General features: G+C 55.9%; 1 long non-coding RNA gene across 3 annotated transcripts in view; it reads left to right on the forward strand.

Annotated features, from left to right (window-relative positions):
- The window catches only part of LOC112814747 (uncharacterized), a 7,091-nt gene extending 7,082 nt beyond the window's left edge, over positions 1-9 (forward strand). For 2 of the 3 annotated variants that reach the window (XR_012375222.1, XR_003205853.2), the window contains exon 5: positions 1-9. This exon is cut by the window's left edge and continues 872 nt beyond it. This is a non-coding gene — a long non-coding RNA (uncharacterized lncRNA). The other variant, XR_012375223.1, reaches the window with a different exon arrangement.
- Positions 10-5,079: the final 5,070 nt, after the last annotated feature.

Raw genomic sequence — 5,079 nt, forward strand, 5'->3', positions numbered from 1 at the left:
GTGTCATCTGTCGTCTGGACTATGACGTCTGTATCCTCTGTCTGTAGACATGGTCTGTGACATTTGTCATCTAACACAGACTATGGTGGTCTATAATGAAAGTTCTGGACCAGCATCGGAGGGTCAGCAAGGGAATCTGAGGCCTCGAGAAGTCTATGGGAAGAAAACATGACGTGTTGAGGCCTCGGGGTCGGGACTGAGGAGACGAGATGGGTAAACAATCGTGGCAGATTCCGCTCCTAAGAATATTCTAGAAAGTGCCAGCAACCGACCTGTGTGACAGAAGGCAGCTGCGTGGTTGCCTGGGGGCGGGGCTGGGGTGGGGGAGACAGACGGGGGGGGGGGGCTGGGGTTGGCGAGACAGACGGGGGCAGGAGGCTGCTGGCTGGGTGTGCGCAGGTGTCCTGACTCATCAGCTCACACATATATGTGCACTTTGTTATATGCCGGTCGCCGCTCAGTATGGCTGCTTAGTGACGCCATGATTTCATGTGTGTGAGCCACCAAGTGGTTGGTTAGGAACTGAGGGGTCTGGTAACTGTCTTTGATTGGTGGACCTGAGTGGGTTCCCCCTGATGTCAGAAGACAACATGCTCGTCATGTCAGGATCACAGACACTGTCTTTGCTGACCAGCTCGTCTAAAAATATTTGCCCTTTGATTTCTGAACCAAAATGAGCTCTTTGAACGAGGCATAAACGCGGAGTCCAATGCGGTGAAGGTGGCATGGCGTGCAGCTCCGTGGTGACAGAGCCGAGGTGACAGTGGGAGAGGGGGAGCATGTCACTAAGGAGCGCTGGGCTCCCTCCGTCTGGAGTCATCTGACTATCCGTGTCCTCATCACCTGTCCTCGGATGCAGGACCAGCCGTGTCACTGCAGGGCTCCGTGCAAGGTGAAAGTGTGGGTCCCCCGTCCAAAAAGTAGGAAGAATTTTGAGATGAGCCCAGCAGAGCATTCACCTGAGCGTGGGGCCCTCCACGTCGGGATCCATGCCAGGGTCTGGCCTACCAACAGGGGCTCAGGAGGAATGGCATCTGCATGCACCGTGGTCTGAGCCTACCCCTGTCTTGTCTGCACGGTCCCAGCTCTTCCCTTTGAGATTACTAGTGTTTTTCTCAAAACTGGGGGACTCCGCTCATAGTGCTCATGTCCACCATGACGCAGGCAGAGTGGTCAAGTTTGCATCTCCACTCTCGCTCTTGGCCACTGGGTGCTCCCTTTTCCTCCTGAGCCCTGTTCCTCGGGGCTGCTAAGGGGGGGTGTGCCGGGCACGGAGCAGGTGCTCACTGTCTGCCCTCCTCCATTAGCAGAGAGAGAACAAGACAGGACTTCATGTACAGGTTTTTGTTTTCATTTTACTGGGGGTTTTTTATGATTTTATTTATTTGAGAGAGACAGATTGAGAGCATGAGAGGGGAGAAGGGCAGAGGGAGAAGTTGACTCCCCGCTGAGCAGGGAGCCTGATGCAGGAGTCGATCCCAGGACACTGGGATCATGACCTGAACCGAAGGCAGATGCTCAACCAACTGTGCCACGCAGGCGCCCATATGTACAGGTTTTTAATCCGTGTTTTATTTATTTATGCTTTGGGGTTAGTCTTGGGGAATGCATGAGGTGCGTCGTGAGGCATGTGTGCGGGGGCAGCCGGGGGAAGGTGCCGAAGACAAGGAGCAGGGAGACGTGGATTCCTAAGCCTGCTCCAGGGAAGGCCGGCAGTTACCTGTCCTCACGTGGGGGAGGGCAAGGCGCTTGCGTAACTTGAGGCCCACCTGTCCCTGCAGGGCTGCTCTCTAGCAAGAACGGGGCCTGAGAGTTCTGGGGTCTGGGGGAGGCTGCCTGGTTCAAATCCTGGTCCTGTGTGTTGTGGCTAGGAGCCCCTGAGCAGGTCAGTCCACCCCCCGTGCTGCCTACCTCTGAACTAGGGCTGGGACACCGCCAACCTCAGAGCTCAAAAGTCTGACTCCTGGGAAGGCTGCTTGCAGCACACTGGCGCCTAGGGGGTCATGGCGGCGGTCTACTGTTTAAATAAGATTACACGGTTTTTTGTGTTTTTTGTTTTTTTTTTAAGATTTTATTTATTTATTTATTTGACAGACAGTGAGAGAGGGAACACAAGCAGGGGGAGTGGGAGAGGGAGAAGCAGACTTCCTGCCGAGCAGGGAGCCCGATGCAGGGCTCTATCCCAGAACCATGGGATCATGACCTGAGCTGAAGGCAGACGCTCAATGACTGAGCCACCCAGGCATCCCAAGATTACACGGTTTTGAAAGGGAGCTCTCAGGGGCTGAGTTGCCCTCTGAAAATGTACATGTTGACATCCTGACCCCCAGGACCTCAAGATGTGACTCTATTTGGAGAGAGGGTCTTTAAAGAGGTGATTAGGTTAAAGTGAGGTCAGTAGGGTGGACCCTGATCCCAGTGACGGGGACATGAGGAAATCAAGCACAGATGTGCACCGAGGGAGGACCACATGAGGACATAGGGAGAAGATGAGAAGATGCCAGTCTGCAGGCCACATAGAGAGGCCTCAGCAGGCACTAGCCTGCCCACACCTTCGTCTGGGACCTGCAACCCCCGGGGTGGGGAGAGAGTGAGTGTCTGAGCTCTCAGCCCCAGCTGTGGGGTTTGTGATGGCAGCCGCAGCATCCGGGAGTTAGGACGCATTGCAGGCCCCAGACACTTGGGAAGAGGGCGTTCTGCAGGCTGGTTTGTGTATGCTTCACAGAAGACGGTGGCCGGGGCCTCTCACCCAGCCCTGTGCACACCTGCGAGAGCAGGTGTCTGGCTTGTCTTGGGAGGTGCCTGCCAGCTGTACCTGCTAGCGTCTTGCTGCTAGTCTTTCCCTGAAAGGTTTTTGATTCCAGCAGGAACAGTTTAAGGTCTCATTGTGAACCAGAAGGACTAGAGCTGTGAGTCACAGAGTGTGGAGGGCTGATTATCAGGCACTTGCTGGGTGTCCAGTGCTGTGCCAGGCAGGTTACCTGCTGTCTGGTCCCCAAGCCCAGCTCTCAGTGGCACCGTCACACGTGGCTCAGGAGAAATCCTTTCCGAATCTGCCTTTGGACTCGTTCAGTCCTGGCCGCTACCCTTTGACCTCCCCCTTCTCTGTTCTTCCTTGCCTTTCTGGCTGGTTTCTCAGAACCTGGTCAGCTCGGTGAGATTCCGAGCACCCTGCTGTCCTTATGTGACTTTCCAGCCCCCCCCCCCCGCTTACGACCCCTTCTTTTTCACTGGGCAGTCCAGCGCTCAAGTCCCTGACCTGCCGGCTGGGACAGCTTTCCTCCAGTACCTGGGGCGGCTCCCCTTCCTGCACATCCCCGGCCGCCCTCCAGCCATCTCCGCACACCCGGGCCTGCCGCTGAAAGAACAGCCTCTGCATCCTGATATCTACTCTTTTTCTGATTTCCAAGAGAAAGGAAAGCTCAGAATGTCTTACTGAGCAGCAACATGGTTTAGTAGCTGAGATCACAGGCTCTGAAGCCAGAGTGTGTGGGTTTAAATCCCAGCCGCCACTGACAGGCTGTGCGCTCTCTCTTGTGGAGGAGAAAGGCCTGGAAGTGCCCTGCCAGTGTCACGCCCATGGCAGTCCACGGTGGCCCCAGAAGCGCTCAGGTACGTGCCACCACCTTCCAGAAGAAACAGTGGTCGGGTGGTTAAATCAGTGAGTGAGTGACAGCTTCTTCCGTGGCCTCCGGTTCTCCGAAATGAGCTCACAGGCACCATCACTCACTGCACGCACACGGCTCGGAAGCCTTGTGAGCTGGGGCCAGCCGGCCAGCGTCTCCCTGCCAGTGCTGCTCACGGCGGAGACTGTCTCCTCCACCGCCTTCATTGTCCGTCCGCTTGCTGACACCCGCCCACCATGTCTGCACCACAGCCAGCCTGGGGGAGCACAGCAGGCTGCCCACCTGCCCCCTGGGCCTGATCGTGGTCCTCACACTGGTGCCGAGGCTAGCAGCTTCCTTTCTAAGGGTGAGAAAAGGCCACGACTGTGAGATCAGCCCCAGAAATGGACTGAAGAAAACAAAAATAAAGGCTGGTTTAGCCTGAGCCTTGGCCTGTTCCCTGTCTCTTCCTTCATTCCCTTTCTTTTTTTAAGTAGGCTCCACGCCCAACGTGGGGCTCAAACTCGTGACCCTGAGATTAAGAGTTGTGTGCCAAACTGAGCCAGCCGGGCACCCCTTCCTTCATTCCCCTGGGTTTGTTGCGCACCTGTCCCAATCAGATACAGGCCAGGCACGTGGGGCACGGAGTTGCTCTTGTCCAGTTGGTTTAGGGTAGAAGGTGGCTTCCCACAGGATGCCACGGATCGTAGTCTTGAACATGAGGCTGCCAGGGCACTGCACGGGGGTTGGGGGAGGTGAGTGTGGGTGGAAGATGGGAGCAGGGCCCAGGAGGAACCGTCACTGATTGGGCCGAGAGCGCCGGGCCTGAGCCGAGAGGGTGGCGGAAAGAGCCTGGTGCATGTGAGGAAGTGCACGCCGGGGAAGCAGGGGGTCCCCCCCCGGAGCAGCAACAGGGGTGTCTCTCACTGCATGTGTGTGAGGAGTCACGTGGCCTCAGGGATTGTTTCCAGGGTCAGTGGGGAAAAACAGAAAACACATGTAGTCTGAGTTACCCCAAATAACCCCTTAACATCCCCCGTGAGGCCGAGCGGACACCTCTTGCTGCGCCTGGTGCAAGCTTCTCTTGTAGCGCCCGGCCGGATGGCATCCGTGCACCCCCCCGGCTTCCTGCTCCCACACCAGGACCACACATGGGAGTGTGGTCCTCCAGCTGGGTCTCAGAGTGCTTTCCCTCTCCAGGCTCCGCACCCGAGAGCTTTGTATATGGGGTTCCTCTACGTTTATGTATGTTAGGAATTAAAATTGGTGATGTTTTAAAGATTTGCTAACTACGTTCGTTTAGAATCATCAATAAGAAACCTACCATGTGCTAACACATTTGTGGGAAAAAGAATGATTTTCCAAAACAGGGTTTTAGGAGAGTAGAATTGTTTTGCATTGTTATAAATCTTGGTGTCTGGTGTCCTGGATGGAGAGGCCCAGTTGCCCCGTCTGCCCGACCCCCACAGACTTG

Source organism: Callorhinus ursinus, unplaced genomic scaffold, assembly GCF_003265705.2.
Source record: "Callorhinus ursinus isolate GAN/ISIS: 27379988/994484 unplaced genomic scaffold, GSC_fseal_2.0 scaffold46, whole genome shotgun sequence".
NCBI lineage: Eukaryota > Metazoa > Chordata > Mammalia > Carnivora > Otariidae > Callorhinus > Callorhinus ursinus.